Consider the following 20,370-nt stretch of genomic DNA (forward strand, 5'->3'; position numbering starts at 1 on the left):
TTTAAAATGTTCTGCTTTACTGACTATGAATATGCCCTAAATGTACATGTTTCTATTTTCATACACTTCTCAGATTTCTGTTTGTGGTTTTACTTGTTATAATATAGATCAACAGTTTTTAATTAGTTTATATTTTTTCAGGTTGATACCTTATGTGAAATCTATACTTTTTAACTTCTTGTTTAAAAGCAGGCCTTCATTTTGTTAAATCCTTCCATCTGACATTTAATTTGTATCATTTTTGATTCATACCATCCCTCTTGCACCACACTGAAAAGCTCAAAGGACTTCAAATTACCTCTTTTCTGCATGGAAATTTAACCTTAAATTCTATCTCACTTGCCACTTCAGTTATTTTTGTACTGCTCACACTACTAAGTGACAGCCTTTCTCTGTCCATTATTCCAGACAAAGTGTGGCTGGCTTTGCTAATGGCTCACTGGGTACAGAAATACTCATTGCAGTTGCCTCCTTTATAATTTGACCTTAAATTATTTTACCTGTGAGTAGCTTCTATGTATTCTTCAGTTTTGCTTGACATAACACCAAGATTTTGTTGGTGGAAATGGCCTCAGCAAACTACACGATTATACCAGTGTGGGCACTTCTGTTGCATCTATATTGAAGGTCATCAGCCAAAATTTATTAAGGCCTCTGTCTTTCTTCCTGAAATACTAGGATCAATTCAACCAATACTCACCAATACCAACAAAAAGACATCAAAACTTACTTTGGCTTTACTGAGTGTAATTTAAAGATGTACAGTAAATCAATAAAATTGTCTTCCTTCTGTTTGAATGACCATCATTTATCCAGCCATTCACTTGACACTTGCGCACCATAAAAAAATTCGTATAGATGAACATTTACAGTTTCCCTCTTCCCGCTTCGAGAGACTAACTTCCCATCCTCAGTAATCATACTCATTCTCACTGCCTTTTCATCTTGTACCAAATTTTCTCTTCTATCCTTTGTTCTCTGCTCTTCCTGTGCCTTTGCTGCTTACTTTGTCTCTCTTTCACATCAGGTCCCTTCTTTCCTTCTGGTGGTGTCCACGATTTTCCCCTTGCCTGTTTTAGCCCTACTCTATTCTGTGTCTGAGTAACTGTGTCCGCCAATTTAATTATTTCTGAACTTTCAGTATCTGACTCTATTAAATCAGAATCAGAACTGGGTTTCATATCACTGCCATACAGTACATCATGAAATTTGTTGCGCTGTGGCAGCAGTAAAGTGCATTACATAATAAAAAAATCTATTAACCTAGGAAATACTGTGCATGTATATATTTAAAAAATTGAAGAAGTAACGCAAACAAAGGGAAAAACAGTGAAGTGGTGTATGTGGATTCATTGCCAATTCAGAAATCTGTTGTCTGAGGGAAGGAAGCGTCTAAATTGCTGAGTGTGTGTCTTCATACCCCTGTACCTCCTCCTTCAAAGTGGCAATGAGAAGAGGGCTCACCCTGGGTGATGGTGGTCAGTAGTAATGGATGCCAACTATTTGAAGCATTGCCTTTCGAAGATGTCCTCGACACCGGTGAGGCTAATGCTCATGATGAAGCTGGCTGAGTTTGTAACTTCCTCCAGGTTTTCCTGATCCTGTGCAGTGGCTCCTCCACACCAAACATCCAAGTTGTTCCTTCATACCAAACAGTGATGCATCCAAGTTGTTCCTTCATACCGAACAGTGATGCAACTAGTTAGAATGCTCTCCACGGTATATCTGCAGAAATGTGCGAGTGTTTGGTCACATACCAAATCTCCTCAAACTCCCAACAAAACGTAGTCACTGTCATGCCTTCTTTATAATTGAATCAATATGCTGGGCCCAGGGTAGATCTTCTGAGATATTGACACCAAGGAACATCAAACTGCTTACCCTTTCCATTGCTGATCCTTAATGAGGGCTGTGTGTTCCCTTGACTACCTCTTCCTGAAGTCCACAATTAATTCTTTGGTCTTATTGATGTTGAATGCAAGGTTGTTGTCACAACATCACTCAACCAGCTGGTCTTTCTCACTCCTGTACACCTCTTCATCACTGTCTAAAATTCTGTCAACAATAATTGTGTCATAGGCAAATTGTTAGATGGTATTTGAGCTGTGCCTAACCACACAATTATGGATATAGGGAAAATAGAGCAGTGGGCTAAGCACACATCCTTGAAGCATGCCAGTGTTAATTGTCAGCGAGGAGAAGTTACTTCCAATATTCACTGACTGTGGTCTCTGGGTGAGGAAGTCAAGGATGCAGTTGCAGAGGGAGGTACAGAGGCCCAGGTTTTGGAGATTGTTGATAAATACTGAGTGTATGATAGTGTTGAATGCTGAGCTGTAATCAAACATGAGGCTTGCCATTGGTATTGCTGTTGTCCAGATTGTCCAAGAGTAATTGGGGAGACAGTGAGATTACATCCGCTGCGGTAATATGCAAATTGCAACAGGTCTAGGTGCTTAGGCAGTAGTTGATTCTGTCCATGATCAACCACTCAGAGAACTTCATCACTGTATGTACAAGTACAAATGGGGGATAGTCTTTGAGGCAGCTCACCCTACTCTTAACACCATAAGATATAGGAGCAGAAGTAGGCCATTTGGCCCGAATCTGCTCCGCCATTCAATCATGGGCTGATCCAATTCTTCCAGTCATCCCCACTCCCCTGCTTTCTCCCCATACTCTATGATGCCCTGGCTAATCAAGAACCTATCTGTCTCTGCCTTAAATACACAATATGATTTGGCCTCCACAGCCACTCGTGGCAACAAATTCCACAGATTTACCACCCTCTTACTAAAGTAATTTCTCCGCATCTCAGTTCTAAAATGGTATCCTTGAATTCTGACGTCATGCCCTCTTGGTTCTAGAATCTCCTACCACGGGAAATAACTTTGCCATATCTAATCTGTTCAGGCCTTTTAACATTCGGAATGTTTCTATGAGATTCCCCCCTCATTCTCCTGAAATCCAGGGAATACAGCTCAAAAGATGCCAGACATTCCTCTTCTTGGGTAATGGTATGATTATTTCCTTTTGAAGCAGGTGGGAGCCTCTGACAGCAACAGTGAGAGATTAACTTTGTCATTGAAGACTCCAGCCAATTGGTTGACACAGGTTTTTAGTTCCCTACCAGGTACACCATCAGGGCTTGTCACTTTGTGAGGGTTCACTCTCCCAAAAGCTGTTCTGCCATTGGCCTCTGATACAGAAATCACAAAGTAACCAGATACTGCAGGGATTCACACAGGTGAAGTTGTATTCTCCCTTTCAAAGCATGCATAAAAGGCATTAAACTCATCTCAGAGTGAAGCATCACAGCCATTCATGATGTTAGGTTTTGTGTTGTAGAAAGAAATGGCCTGCAGAGCATACATACGTTGAAAAGCATCTTACTTCAATCAAACTTATTTTCTCACTCTTAAAATAGCCTTCTCCAGGTTATACCTGGTCTTCTTGGATAGTTCTGAATTACTGGGCTTGAATATCATGAATCTAGCCCTCAGCCGTCTGAGAATCTCCTGCTTCATCCATAGCTTTTGATTTGGGTAGGTCCAGAATGTTCTCAAAGGCACACACTCAAATTTTTGGATTATTGAGTTCCCTTCTGGGGAAGGTATGGCCTTTATTAAAAAGGACAGGTTACACCTGAACCCAAATGGGACAAATATCCTTGCATGCTGGTTTGCTAGTGCTGTTGGGGAGGACGTAAATTAATTTGGCAAGGGAATGGGGATCAGAATAATTGGGCTGAGGATGGAGCAGTTGGTATACAAGTAGATATAACTTGTAGTGAGATTGTGACTAAATTACAGACAGTGGGATGAGTTGAAGTCTAACATAAGTGTAAAATTGAAAAGGGTGATGTATCCAGGACTGCAGGTGTAATATTTGAATACACACAGAACACAGAAAAAGGTAGATGATCTTTTTGCGCTATAAGAGAATGGCAGGTAGATGTCATGGGCATCACTGAGTCATGGTTGAGTGGTCATAGTTCGGGGCATAACATCCAAAGATACACATTGCATCAAAAGGATTGCTAGATAGGCAGAGGAGATAGGGTGATTCTGTTGGTAAGAAATGAAATCAAATTCTTAGAAAGAGGTGACATAGGACCAAAAGATGTAGAATCCTTCTGGGTTGAGTTAAGGAACTGCAAGGGTAAAAAGACACTGATAGGAGTTATGTGCAGGCTTCCAATTAGCAAGCCAGGATGTGGGATACAATTTACAACTGGTGAAAGAAAAAGCATGTGAAAAGGGCAATGTTACAGTAGTGTTGGGGGATTTCAATACAGAGGTATCAATTTTGCAGTGTAGAACAGGGACTTAGAGACATGACAGAGGACCTGACCAAAGTTGAACAGAAGGGGATACTATCAGGGATGATTTCAAACAGCAATAATAGGAGTTCCTGGGAGAAAATCAGAAGGTACAAAGTAGATACATTCCAAAGAAGAGAAACAATTGTAAAGGTAGGATGAGACAACCATGGCTAACAAGATGAGTCAAGATAGCACAAACAGAATAGAAAGGGTATATAATACATTAAAAATTAGTGGGAATGTAGAGGAACAGGAAACAAACAGAAGGCAACTAAAATAGCCATAAGGAGAGATAAGCCAATAATATAAAAGAGGATAACAAAAGATTTTTCAAATATATAAAAAGAGTAAAAGGGAGATGAAAGTGGATATTGGACTGCTGAAAAATGCTGGAGAAGTAGTAAAAGGGGACAAAGAAATAGCAGACAAACTTAATAAGTATTTTACATCAGTCTCCATTGTGGGAGGCATGAGCAGTACACCAAAAATTCAAGAGGGTCAGGGGACAAAAATTTGTGTAGTTGCTATTACTAAGGAGAAGGTGCTTGCAAAGCTGCAAGGTCTGAAAGTAGATAAGTCACCTGGACCATGTGGACAACATCCCAAGGTTCTAAAAGAGGAACTGAAGGGATTGTGGCAGTATTAGTATCCTCTATCTTCCTTTTCCCACTACTATGAGTACACTGCTAAAATATTTACTATTACCCCTCAGACTAAAATGTATCTGTCTTTGAGGGCTGAATAGTAATGGCAAAGTGCTAGAAATACAGAAATTTGAGAATCAGTTGTGGATCAAACAATAACTGAAGTAACTACCCAAGTCAATGATCTTGGGCCCCTTTCATCACAATGAATCACACCTTTCTAGTAAAAGTCATTAATTTTATTTTTTTGTAATTTATTTTTTTATTGAATTTCATCAAATGTTTCAATGTTAACTTTGCTTCTTACTTGTCAGGCATAGCCTAGCCTAGCCTGACTGCAACATTATTTTTTTATTTTTAATCTTGTATTTGCAAATGCTGCAATATTTCACTGATTACTAACAATGGAACCACAATTCTTATCGTATGTCTCATCTGAAAGATGGTTATCAAACAGGAGGCAGCTCCAACAGTATGAATACTGAGAGAGAATGTTGTTCATTGACTACCTGCTGCCATTCCCATCCTCTTTGTAGCTGTTGTGCTTCAGGACAAAGCTATCAGTAACTGACCGACTGCTTTTTTTTCCCCCCCCCCTTCTAACAAAGAGCAATAATCAGTTATTCTTGTGCAGTTTTTACCTTTAAATGAAGTAAGCAAACTCATGCATATTATAGTGAGCATGTCTCTGGTACTGGTTTTCAGCATTCCAATTTATTCTCCTGGAAAACCGATTTCCTGTCTCAAAGATCTGCAGTGGATACCAATAACACTAAACTTTCACAACACAAACAATACCAGCAAAGGTCAGAGTTTAATGCCTTTCAATGTAGCACTGTTTTGTATCATTCCAGATTGTTAGACTTTCACTTTGTTAAAGGCAGAGATTTTACTCAGCACATATTCTCATTAACTCCAACATAATTCAAAATGGGAAAATGTTTAATAATTATTAAAAATTTTACATTCTCTCCCAAGTTTAAAATCACCCCTGTGCTCTAAAGATCATTTCAAACCATGAAAATGTATTCTTCAATCAACAAAGCCATCCACAACAGGAAATGCCTGCAAACCTTTTGCTTTAATGCTAGGGTGGAGGTGAAACCATTGTCAACTCAATATTTCCTTTGCTGTGTTTGCCTGTATATTCACTTGGTGTAAAGGCCTGGTTGTTGTAAATGCTGATTTTAAAACTTATTTCCCCCCCCAGTTACTAGGCACCCTGATCGTCTGCAGAAAAATTCAGATTACGAAATGACTGCTGCCATATAACCCAATTACAATTTCTCAAATGAGGAAAATTTCATAAAATCATTTCATTATGAAATGCAGCTGTAAGTATCAGTTTGCTACTACTACAAATACTCTGATATTATTCACCTACAGTTGAATTTCACTGAAATTCCAGTGTTGCTATAGAGAAGACAATCTATTTGATACCAAAACTAGCTGGAGAAGTCCACAGGCCAGTAGTGTCAGAAATCATAATATAGGAACAGGTGACATTCAAAAAACTGGAATGCTCTTTCACTAATATACTCAAGGCATTCTTATTTTGAATTGTAACATTAACATTGCCTTTTCACTTCATTATAGACTATAGGCAGAACAAAGTTTAAAGTGAATATGAATTACATTTTGCCCATCAACAAACATGATTAGTGGGGGACAGCTATACTATAATTGAGTTAATACCAGTGCCCAGAGCAGATGCAATGAGTTGCAAGAACATAACCTGTACATTAATGGTGTTCAGTCAGACTGGCATATCAACACACAACAAGATTGGCATACATTTGGCAACATCACTTTGTAGCTTTTGGAACAATTTTGGGGTATTGGAAATAAAGAAATGCTTTTAATGTTATGTTTCTAGATTGTAAACAACATTCATGTTTAAATAATGTGAAACTAAGATCTTTGAAGCAGTACAAAACTTGGAACATTACCCTCTTAGTGTTTTCTCTCCATAAGAATGGTTTTACATTTAGTTTTAAAATTAATGGGAAAATTGATTATCATCCATGTCATAACATTAATCAGCAATTTCAATAGACTTCTACCCATTTTCAGCCATCAGTAATTAATAGCTGCCTCAGTAATTGTTCTGTGTTCTGGACCTTGTAGCCCTCTATTATGCATTTGGACCACAAATTGTGCATTAATTCTACTAGCTGCACTTATCAGGAAATGTAGAGGAAGCTTGATCAAAAAGCACAGCAGCAAATACAATTCAGCAAAAACACCAAGCCACAAGGAGCCACTAAATGACAGAGAACAGATACTGAACACCACAGACAACAAGGTAACAGAAGACCCAGAGCAACTGGTTGAGGTAGGCTGGTTCAATGAGTGAACAAGCACTGTTGCTGAGAGCTGAATTTAAATAGGCTGCAGCTAAAGTTTTGGAAATGAGTGGCAGGTGATTCCAGTTAGCTGGATTGGGAGGTGCCTGAATGAGGAAGTGGAGGGATGGGTTAGTAAATTTGCTGATGACACAAAGGTTGGGGGTGTTGTGGATAGTGTGGAGGGCTGTCAAAGGTTACAGCGGGACATGAATAGGATGCAAAATTGGGTTAAGAAGTGGCAGATAGAGTTCAGCCCAGATAAATGTGAGGTTGTTCATTTTGGTAGGTCAAATATGATGGCAGAATATAGTATTAATGGTAACACTCTTGGCAGTGTGCAGGATCAGAGAGATCTTGGGGTCCGAGACCATAGGACTGTCATAATGGGGGCGTTGATAGGGACCCAAATGCAAGACGCAGACACTGAAGTACAAGGAACAGGACTAGATTTGTCAAGAAAGCAAGGGAAGTGGGGAAGAAATGACACTGGACATTGACACAGGCCCTGGACGACACTAGGATACAGGGCCTAGGCTAGGACTAGACTAGGAACAAGGGACCTGGACAGGGAACTAGGAACTTGGAACCTGAACGAGGACTCCGAGCCGGAGTCTGGACAAGGCCCCAGAAACTGAGCCTTGACTCAGGCTCAGACCCCGGAACTAGGCGAGGACATGACGTGACTACAGGACTGGACATGGCTTGGGTATGGACTCTGAGCCAGAGACTGGGCAAGGACCCAGAACCTGGGTCTTGACTTGGGCTTGGATTCCAGAACTAGGCAAAGACGTGACGTGGTTACTGGACTGGACGAGGCTACAGGACTGGACGCGGCTACAGGACTGGATGAGGAACTCCTGCACAGGACAAGGCACATGGACAGGATGAGAACCTGAAGCCTTGACTTGGTCTTGGCAGAATAGGAACACAGAGACTTGGTCTTGAGAGAGACAGGAACACAGAGACTTGGAACACAGAGCCGGGACCCCTCCTTGGGAACAGGACTTAGGGCTGGGACTCATACCCAGAACACAGAACGAGGATCCCTCCTTGGGAACAGGACTTGGGGGCCAGGGCTCTACACAAAGTCAGGACCCCTCCTAGGGAGTAGGACGTAGGGCCAGGACTCGTACACAGAACACAGAGAACCAGTACCCAACACAAAGTAGCAGCAAGCAGCCGGACCTACCTAGCGAAAGCGTGGACACAGAGACAATTCCAAACAACAAAAGACAGTTCCTTATCTAGACACAACAAGGCTCCAGTCTTGCTCCGGCAGTAGGACTTTACAGCGATACAGGCAAGGACACAGGCGAGGTTGCAGGCAAGTCTCCAGGCCAAGGCTTCAGGCAGAGGCTTCAAGAGGAAGGGAAAAGTGCAGCAAATGAATCTTCTTCTTCATTTTTGTTTTATGGCGGTTGGCAACCAGTTTTTCAGTGCATTACCACCATCTGCTAGACTTGTGGTGTTCCAACCAAATATGTCCTGAAATTCTCTACTTTAGACAATCTAGTTCAGCCTACGGTTCTCTATTAGCATCACTCTGTAGATGCAATTCCTCGTGAATGCTTAATGTGCTCATTAGATAATGCCACAAACTGCTACTCTTCCCTAATTTTGTCACGTTTTCATGTAGTTACATTACCTCAATTACATTGATTTCATCAACATCACTTGTAAGACTAAAATCGACTTGTTAAAGAATAGTAATTATCGCACGTTATACTTCTAAAATTGCTGTTTTTCCAAGTCTATCTGCTTTTTCAGGTTTTCCTTTTCTTGGATCGTAGCCTGCTGTTGTTTACTGAGGCCTTGGCATTCTTCTTCATTTGCTTCCATGTTTTCATTTTATAGTCTGAATGTAGATAATTCACTTTGCAACAAATTGCTTTTCCTTTTATATCCTTGTAGTAATTTCCTCCATTTTCCAATCTCTTTCCAATTCGCAGTTGTTCTTGTCAGGTACTTCTATTTGTTGTTGGAGTTCTGCACATTTACCCTGGGCTTCAACCATAAAATCTGAGGATTTTCCTTAAGTTCTGAAACATATTTCTTAAATTCTTGACCATTTGCGATAAATATACTGCCATTAATATTCCACCTCCCCTGCCTGAGAATTGCTGGATCCTCTATTCAGCGTTTCTTTGACCTTTTCCCACCTAATTCCTTTAATACCAAAATACTTCTCTGCAGACTTGACTATAATTTGAATTTTCTCAGTTCTCTTGCTTGTTTGTGCTGAACAATTAATTGCTTCCACCATGAAAAGTAAGAAATCCTTTCTCCTCATTAATAGTGTATCCTTATTTTTCATATTACAGCCCTCACAATTCACCGGTTTATTATTCCCTGTATTTGTTTGTTTGACAGCCTTTTTTTCAGCAAATTCTTTCACTGCCTCTGCAGAACTGATTCCTTGAGTTACTTTTACATATTGTATCTCAGCCGCCTTCTTGCTATAAATGCACCTTCAATAAGCTGCGCTGTGTTTCTCGCCACAATTGCAGCATTTCAGCCTAGCTCCCACTTCACATTTCCCATATTCATGTTCTCCAGCGCATCTTCCACATCTTTGTTTTCCTCTGCAGACCGCCGCAATGTGCCCGAATTTCTGACATTTATAACATCTTAAAGGCAGTGGTATATATATTCTAACTGCATAACACATATACCCTAAGTAAACATTAGTCGGCAATCTCTCTTCATCAAAGTTTATCATTACCGATAAACTACCACACATTTTCCCATTTCTTGTAACTTTCAAACATTTGGCCTCAATAATTTTTGCTCCTTTTATGTTCTGTTTAATCTCATCCACAGCAATTTTTGTTGGTATCCCCAAAATATCTCCTCTAGTCCACTTCCTGTTGTTGGGTATTGAGCATTGTACTTCTTTGCTGTCTATTTTACTTAATCTTATCACTTTGCCTTGCTGAGCACTATCCCAACAAATCACTAATAGTGATCCATTTTGTAAAATCTTTGCTCTTAATCTCGCCTATAATTTTGTTGAGCATCTTCATCAAACGAATCAGGTTCCAATCACCAAATGACAACCCATCTTCACTTAGTTTTATAATTGCTTTAATCTCATCTTCTTTCCATTGTTTTGCTGTCCTGTTTTGATCATCCGCTGACTCCTCAGAGTTTGATATCCCATACCTCTGCTTTCCATTCTTCCTCTTTCCATTCCATTTCTCTTTCCCACCAACATCCATCTCTCGTTCACTTCCACTGCAAAAACTTCCTTCAACAGCTTGGCTCTTTCCTTGATGTTCTTTCTCTCCACCATTTTCCAGTCAGCTGTCTCAACCCACTGCTTCGAACACACACTCAATCTACTCACAACTCCTAATTCCAAGCACCCAAACCAGTAAATGAAGCTGAACCCAGGAGCTATTTATGTAGCCAGCCCAAAATGAGAATCAGGTGCCTCAATTAGAGCGCCCAACAGAACAACGGAAAACCGGAAAACCTGGAATAAGGAACAATGGACCAGACCGTGAACCAGAATGCGGACGTCACGGACCGGACCATTACAAGGACATTCAAAACTGCTGCGTATATTGACTGTGTGGTTACGAAGGCATATGGTGCATTGGCCTTCATCAACCATGGGGTTGAGTTTAAGAGCTGAGAGGTAATGTTACGGCTTTATAGGGCTCTGGTCAGACTCCACTTGGAGTACTGTGCTCATTTCTGGTCACGTCACTACAGGAAGGATGTGGAAACCATAGAAAGGGTGCAGAGGGGATTTACAAGGATGTTGCCTGGATTGGGGAGCATGCCTTATGAGAATAGGTTGAGTGAACTTGGCCTTTTCTCCTTGGAGTGACAGAGGATGAGAAGTGACTTGATAGAGGTGTACAAGATGATGAGAGACATTGATCGTGTGGATAGACAGAAGCTTTTTTTCCAGGCTAACATAAAAGGATACAGTTTTAAGGTGCTTAGAAGTAGGTACAAAGGAGATGTCAGGGGCAAGTTTTTTTACACAGAGGGTGGTGAGTGTGTGGAATGGGCTGCTGACAACGGTGGTGGAGGCAAATACGATAAGGTCTTTTAAGAGACTTCTGGATAGGTAAGTGAAGCTTAGAATAATAGAGAGCTATGGGTAACCCGAGATAATTTCTAAAATATATATATATGTTCGGCACGGCATCTTGGACCGAAAGGCCTGTATTGTGCTGTAGGTTTTCTGTTTTTATGTGCCTGCCTGTGCAAGCCTGATGGCACTAAACCAGACCGTAGTGAGTCTTAACTCTTATTGATATTGATATCACTAAAAATATGAACTTTGGTCCATTAATGATTATATAGATATATAAATAGAGTCTGCAGATAATGAATTAATTCTGCATTGTGCTGAGAATAGTTGCACCTGGTTAAACTTGGAGAAGAACTGAACAAATATTTTGGAGGTGTTGGTTGAGGGATAAACACTACCTAAGAAAATCAGAAGACAAATAAGACCATAAGACCAGAAGACAAAGGAGCAGAAGTAGGCCATTCGGCCCATCGAGTCTGCTCCGCCATTTTATCATGAACTGATCCATTTTATCCTATTTAGTCCCACTGCCCCGCCTTCTCACCATAACCTTTGATGCCCTGGCTACTCAGATACCTATCAATCTCTGCCTTAAAGACACCCAATGACTTGGCCTCCACTGCTGCCCGTGGCAACAAATTCCATAGATTCACCACCCTCTGACTAAAAAAATTTCTTCGCATTTCTGTTCTGAAAGGGCGCCCTTCAATCCTGAAGTCATGCCCTCTTGTACTAGACTCCCCCATCATGGGAAACAACTTTGCCACATCCACTCTGTCCATGCTTTTTAACATTCGAAATGTTTCTATGAGGTCTCCCCTCATTCTTCTAAACTCCAAGGAATACAGTCCAAGAGCGGACAAACGTTCCTCATATGATAACCCTCTCATTCCCGGAATCATTCTCGTGAATCTTCTCTGTACCCTCTCCAATGTCAGCACATCCTTTCTTAAATAAGGAGACCAAAACTGCCCACAGTACTCCAGGTGAGGTCTCACCAGCGCCTTATAGAGCCTCAACATCACATCCCTGCTCCTATACTCTATTCCTCTAGAAATGAATGCCAACATTGCACTCGCCTTCTTCACTACTGACTCAACCTGGAGGTTAACCTTAAGGGTATCCTGTACGAGGACTCCCAAGTCCCGTTGCATCTCAGAACTTTGAATTCTTTCCCCATTTAAATAATAGTCAGCCCGTTTATTTTTTCTGCCAAAGTGTATAACCATACACTTTCCAACATTCTACTTCATTTGCCACTTCTCTGCCCATTCTTCCAATCTATCCAAGTCTCTCTGCAGACTCTCCGTTTCTTCAGCACTACCGGCCCCTCCACCTATCTTCGTATCATCAGCAAACTTAGCCACAAAGTCATCTATTCCATAATCCAGATTGTTGATGTACAATGTAAAAAGAAGCGGCCCAACACTGATCCCTGTGGAACACCACTGGTAACCGGCAGCCAACCAGAATAGGATCCCTTTATTCCCACTCTCTGTTTCCTGCTAATCAGCCAACGCTCTATCCATGTATGTAACTTTCCTGTAATTCCATGGGCTCTTATCTTGTTAAGTAGCCTCATGTGTGACACCTTGTCAAAGGCCTTCTGAAAGTCCAAATATACAACATCCACTGCATCTCCCTTGTCTAGCCTACTGGTAATTTCCTCAAAAAAATTGTAATAGGTTTGTCAGGCAGGATTTTCCTTTAAGGAATCCATGCTGAGTTCTGCCTATCTTGTCATATGCCTCCAGGTACTCTGTAACCTCATCCTTGGCAATCGACTCCAACAACTTCCCAACCACTGACGTCAAGCTAACAGGTCTATAATTTCCTTTTTGCTTCCTTGCCCCCTTCTTAAATAGCAGAGTGACATTTGCAATCTTCCAGTCTTCCAGAACCATGCCAGAATCTATCGACTTTTGAAAGATCATCGCTAATGCCTCCGCAATCTTCACAGCTACTTCCTTCAGAACACGAGGGTGCATTCCATCTGGTCCAGGAGATTTATCGACCTTTAGCCTATTCAGCTTCCTGAGTACTTTCTCTGTCGTAATTGTGACTGTGCACACTTCTCTTCCCTGCCACCCTTGAGTGTCCGGTATCCTGCTGTCTTCCTCAGTGAAGACTGATGCAAAATACTTGTTCAGTTCCTCTGCCATCTCCTTATCTCCCATTACAATTTCTCCAGTATCATTTTCTATCGGTCCTATATCTACTCTCACCTGTCTTTTACTCTTTATATACTTGAAAAAGCTTTTAGTATCCTTTTTGATATTATTTGCTAGTTTCCTTTCATAGTTAATCTTTTCTCTCTTAATGACCTTCTTGGTTTCCTTTTGTAAGGTTTTAAAAACTTCCCAATCCTCTGTCTTCCCACTAATTTTTGCTTCCTTGTATGCCCTCTCCTTTGCTTTAACTTTGGCTTTGACTTCTCTTGTCAACCACGGTTGCATCCTTTTTCCACTCGAAAACTTCTTCTTTTTTGGAATATACCTGTCTTGCACGTTCCTCATTTTTCGCATAAACTCTAGCCACTGCTGCTCTGCCGTCTTCCCCGCCAGTGTCTCTTTCCAGTCAACTTTGGCCAGTTCCTCTCTCATGCCACTGTAATTTCCTTTACTCCACTGAAACACCGACACATCAGATTTCGGCTTCTCTTTTTCTAATTTCACAGTGAACTCAATCATGTTATGATCACTGTCTCCTAAGGGTTCCTTCACCTCAATCTCTCTAATCACCTCCGGTTCATTACACAATACCCAATCCAGTACAGCCGATCCCCTAGTGGGCTCAACAACAAGCTGTTCTAAAAAGCCATCTCGCAGACATTCTACAAATTCTCTCTCTTGAGATCCAGTGCCGACCTGATTTTTCCAATCTACTCGCATGTTAAAATCCCCCACAATTATCATAACACTGTCCTTCTGACAAGCCTTTTCTATTTCCAGTTGTAATTTGTAGTCCACATCCCTGCAGCTCTTTGGAGGCCTGTAAATAACTGCCATCAGGGTCCTTTTACCCCTGCTATTCCTTAGATCAACCCATAAAGATTCTGCACCTTCTGATCCTATATCACCTCTTTCTAATGATTTAATATCATTTCTTACCAATAAAGCTACGCCTCCCCCTCTGCCTACCTTCCTATCCTTCCGATACACCGTGTATCCTTGGACGTTCAGCTCCCAGAGACATGCATCCTTTAGCCAGGTCTCAGTGATGGCCACAATATCATACCTGCCAATCTGTAGCTGTACAACAAGATCATCCACCTTATTCCTTATGCTGCGTGCATTTAAGTACAACACCTTAAGACCAGTATTTGATACTTCTTGCTTTGATTTCACTGCAACTTTATTGCACTTCAACTCATCCCAATGGCTACACATTTGCCCCATCACCTGCCTGTCTTTCCTGACATCTTTACTGCTCACTATCTTAGATTTATTTCTGTTTTCCCCTTCCTTTGCTCTATCATTCCGGTTCCCATCCCCCTGCCAAATTAGTTTAAACCCTCCCTGTTGCATCTTTTACAACAGGACATAGACCAGATTCATCCAGTTGCCCAAAATGGCACATTTGATGGTGTAGCAAGCATTCTATTTGTACCCAATGGCTACATTGTGTCAACTGTTATTCAAATGGTAATGCTTTTGCTCCTGAATCAAAAGGTGTGGACTTTTGCTACACACTAAAGGCGAGCATAAAAAATTAGGATTCCAATCTCTTCTCTTTCTATGAGGGTCTTTCTTTTAGATGAGATGCTAAAGTGAATTTGTATTTACTGAGGTATCTCATGGTGTAATTTCAAAGAGTGTGGTGATACCTTCTACAACACTGCTCTCTGCTTATCAGCCAATCAATGTAATTAATTCTAGTTGTTATTATATTGTTTTCAGAGGAAAATGCTTCCACGTTTCACCTTTTACAACGAAACTACACTTTAAAGGAGTGTTGTCCCTTTAAAGATCTTTGGAATAGTACTGACAACTAAAGTAGATGGACAATGCACATGAAACTTAGTACATGGATCTAAGTATTTCCTTTTGCATTACATGTTCAAATTTCTTAAAAGATGTTTCAATTTACTAATCTCCAATTCATAAGTGAGAATGCAGAGTACAGTAGGACCAGTTCCATCATTGATAACCTCCGTGAAGCCTAGCCACACAATGATATCTACAGTAAGTATAATTGTGTGGCTAGGCTTCAAGGAGATTATAAATGATGAGAATGGTCCTCTGAGAACATTATCATGCTCATAGCTGACTTAGAGTAGTTAATTCTGAAGATGAATTTCTGTTCCTCAGTACTGACAACACACTTCTTTCTGACAAAGTTTCATTGATAGTTTTGGTGTATGTTGATTCTTTAAGATCTATTTTTCTGCATATTTTCTCAATGTTGGTTGTGAATGCATGCAACAAAATAATGGAGAATTAATTTTAATTAAACTCAAATATTTTTTATGTTTTTCATTCCCCTGCTGCTCTGGTTTCCTCTCACAGTCCAAAGACATACTAGGTAGGTTATCGATCATTGTCCCATGATTAGGTTAGGGTTAAATCTAGGTGATTGGGGATTGCTGGGGCAACACAGCTTCAAGGGTCAGGAGGGCCTATTTGGTGCTGTATCTATAATTAAATTAAATATTTTTTGCAGTTGATTTATGAATGAATCTTTCAAAATTCTGTAAATTTATCAATCTATTATTCCCTTGTATATTATATTCTTAAATGCACAATAATTGAAGCTACACACCAATATGTCACTTGGATAGCAGTTCTATGTGTAACTTGGAAGACTACAGATTCAAAATTTAAGCAAGTCCTGTAGTATCACATTACAATCTCAAACAGAAAGTGTGCTGTGTTGTTGATAGTGTTAGGTTTAAGGTTAATATGAAGCACTGAAATGAGAAATTATGTGTAAAATTTATCGATTCCTAACTGGAGAAGAGTATAGATTTCTGTTGGCATCCTATTCCACATCTTTAGTTTAGTTTTAAACAGATTGAATGCTGATTCATCCCATTAGTATTAATAGGAACTCCTATTTAATAGAATGATTGAAGTCTACATTCACTTATTTTATTCTAACAGGAGAAGTGGGTGTTACTGGAGAGGCCATTATTTAATGCCCATCGGAAAAGGGGAATGTATTTCCAGGAGACTCTGTAACTTCAAAGTGACCCTTCATGTGAAAGTGTTCCCACATACCTGCGGCCCTGGAGCTTCTAGCTGAAGGTTCAGAGATACTCTCAAGCAACCAAGTTTCTGTGGTGCATTTTTTTGATAGTTCATGTTGTATTCATGGTGCACGGTTGGGAGAGTAGATGGTCATAGTGCTGATAGAGTATTAAGGTGGTTCTGAAAGATGTTGAGCTTCTTGAGTATTATCCAAGCAATTGGAGAATATACTGTTTATTCTATATGATACAGATTTTGCCTTGGCCAAGAGCCAGTCTGGAGCACACGTGGCTGTGCTAGGGTGTATTCTGTAGTTAGGGTATATAGCAAATATTAACTTCACCAGCAACCAATCTTCAGACATGAACATAGTTTGTAGATTGAATTTAAAATGCAGTTCTCCTAGAGTTGTTGGCTAGAGTTGATTGCAAACCAGAAAATGCTGATTAATGTTCATTTTGGGTGTCTGGAGAGTGGGTGCGAAGAAGGTGTGAAACCATACGTAATTCCAAGGAAGCACTGTAGAAACGTTGTAACTATAGAATTGTCCTGCTGTTACCTTTGATCTTTAGCACATAAAATGTCATGTAATATTGAGTTGTGAGGCCTCTTCCTGCAAGAATATATCAATATGATACCTGCTGCTCATTATTGCTGAATAAAAACACTTTTATATCCATTAGCTTCAATACGTCTCCGGTGACTTTGTTCACATGATGCAGAATGTCAACACCTACGATTATACTTCAGAGGCTCTCTGCTGATTGTGAAATGAAAATCTGCATGCACCCATTCAACTGCAAAACACGGAAAGTCTCACTTCTTCATCTACTTGTTTTCTACAGGCCATGCTGTAATAGTAATGCAGTAGCTTCTATTTACCCGTGATATTATCACTGATCTTTGCACTTCAAATTTTTCTCTGTTCTAAGGATAGCAGCAGGAACATTAAATAATGTAGAACATATTATTCTGTGTCATTGTTAGATCTACATGCATAGAGCTGCATCTTTTAAACCGACAATTAACCTCGTGCGATGAATAGATGGACCCTGAGATCACTTGCAGTTTGCCTAAAGTTTCTGAAATATATTTTCTTAAAAGATGTGATACAGAAAATACATGTTAAATAAATGTTGGTACTGGAAATATGACAGATCCATCTCAAGATTTTCATGTATCTACCGTATATGAACTGAAAACCAGATGAAATAATATGCATGACAAGAATGATGTATAAATTCATGTAATACAGTTGGGGAACACTACTCCTAGATGACAGCAGCAGTTTAAAATGTAATAGAATCAATCATATAACAAAAACTCAAAAGTATCGTGGTGCACATTTACCACATTGCATTGGAACTGCCCAACTCTGCTTCTAGCAGAGGGCTCAGTCTATCTCACTGCTAGAACTCCAAGATGTTGTGTGTTGTTAACAGGTGGGTGAAGGAATGGGTGAAGTCTGCATTATCTTATGGCTTCCCTGCTTGGTCTGTGCCTGTGTCTGGTCATTCACCTGATCCTCATTTCAAATATGAAGCCCAGTACTGGGCAACTTAGTAGAACTGCTGCCCCATAGCACCAGAAATCTGACCTTGCTTCCCACCTGTGTGGGACTTGTGTGTTACTCAGATTGGGTTTCTTCTGAGTGATTAGGTTTCCCCCCAGGTTTCTAGGTTAATTGGCCTTTGTAAATAGCCCCTGGAGAATGCTGCCTTTTTGTGGGAGAGTTTATTCAAACATGGAGAGAATAAAAACTATGGGAGTAATCTTGGGAAAGAGTAAATGGTTAGTTGATGGTTAACAAAGGCTTGTTGGATCAAAGGACTCTTTCCCATAAGTATTCTATGTCTTTTAAAGCAATGGAATCCTAACAACTATGTTTTTAGTCCTAGCAACAAAAAAAACCACTGGAAAATGAGGCAAGAGAAAAGGTCTGACTCCAGAGATTTCAGATCTGCGTCAGTAAATAATCCCAAATACTGTGCATGAATTTGTGGAGTTAGAGATCTCATTCCATTTGCATGCACAGAGTGTGTAAAGGCAAACAATGCATCATGGCAGAAGTTACAATGGTTTCATCCTACCCTCACCTACTCAATTCCATAACTATAATATCCAGAATAAATGCTTTCAGATTGGTTGCTTGAGGACTGCAGGGTTACCTAAGTATGTGGCCCCTGCCATCAAGCTCCCAAAAGCCAAGGCATGCAGCAATCAGAGCAATCTTTCCAAAGGAATACTGATTAAACAGTGTCAGCTTACTGAGGCAAAGATGTTGTTGTTGTTGTTGTTGCTCTACAGTCTTTCACACAATGCTCAGAGAGTCCGCAACTTACACGTCAAAGTGGCTTGATTCACCCTTTGTACTTTAAATTCAAGAGTTATCCCTTTATTGAGCGCAAAATTTGTAAGAAATCAAGAACAAGCAAACCTGAAACCTACCAATAACACATTTTAAAAAGCTACCTAATTAGTTGTGGTATATTAGTTGTGCATACCTATCCCATAGAAAGATTAGCTTTCCTACATAAATTTTTATACAAGCATAAGCTTTGATCTCAGATTCCTTTCCATTCTTAATTTTGCATACCTCTATCAAATTTCCTCTCAATCTTCTATGTTCCAAGGAATAAAGTTCTAACCTATTCAGGTCTTCAAGACTCAGCAACATCTTTGTTAATTTGATTTATAAAGGCCAATGCACCAAAAGCTTTCTTTACGACCTGTGATGCCATTTTCAATGAATTATGAATCTGTATTCCCGGACCCCTTTGTTTTACTGCACTCCTTAGTGCCCTACCATTCACTGCGTAAGGCCTACCCTGGTTGATCCTAAAAAGAGTGCAACACTTTGCACATGTCACATTAAATTCCATCTGCCATTTTCAACACTTTTTTCCAGTGGGTCCAGATCCCACTGCAAGCCATGATAGTCTTCCTTAATGTCCACTAGACCCGCAATATTGGTGTCATCCACAAATTTGCTAATCCAGTTTACCACATTATCATCCAGATCATTCATATAGATGACAAACAACAATGGATCCAGCACTGATCCCTGCAAAAAGTCCACTAGTCACAGGCTTCCAGTCAGAGAGGAAACCATCTACAACAACTCTCTGGCTCCTCCTACAAAGCCAATGTCTAATCCAATTTACCTCCTCATATTGAATACTGAGTGACTGAACCTTCTTGACCAACTTCTCATGCAAGACTTCTCAGAGGCCTTGCTGAAGTCCATGTAGACATCTACTGTCTTGCCTTCATCTATTTTCCTGGTAACTTCTTCAAAATACTTTATAAGATTGGTTAGACATGACCAACTCCACGCAAAGCCATGCTGACAATCAATAATCAGTCCATGTCTATCCAAATACTCACATATCCGTTCTCCTGGAATACCTTCCAATAACATTCCCACTACTGATGTCAGGCTCACTAGCCTATGATGTTGTGGTTTACTTTCAAAGTCTTTCTTAAACAGCAGAACAACATTGGCTATCCTTCAATCCACCTTCACTTCCCCTGCCATGAAAGGTGATTTAAATATCTTTGCTAGGGCCCCTGCAAACTTTCCAAAAGACAGCCAATCTGCATATTGCAGTACAAATCTGCTTCCTCCTCACTGCACCATATGGCATGTCTATAACAACTTTTAACAAGCAAAGATCTGATGCAAATAAAATCTAATATGGTTGGATTATTGTTTATTTTATGGGTACAGAATGACATTGTTATCTTCATCAGAAAGGTGAATCAATGCAAGCCTTAAAATACATATTCTATTGTTTTTGAGGGGACATTGAGTCCA

This window comes from Mobula birostris, chromosome 7, assembly GCF_030028105.1.
Source record: "Mobula birostris isolate sMobBir1 chromosome 7, sMobBir1.hap1, whole genome shotgun sequence".
NCBI classification, from domain to species: domain Eukaryota; kingdom Metazoa; phylum Chordata; class Chondrichthyes; order Myliobatiformes; family Myliobatidae; genus Mobula; species Mobula birostris.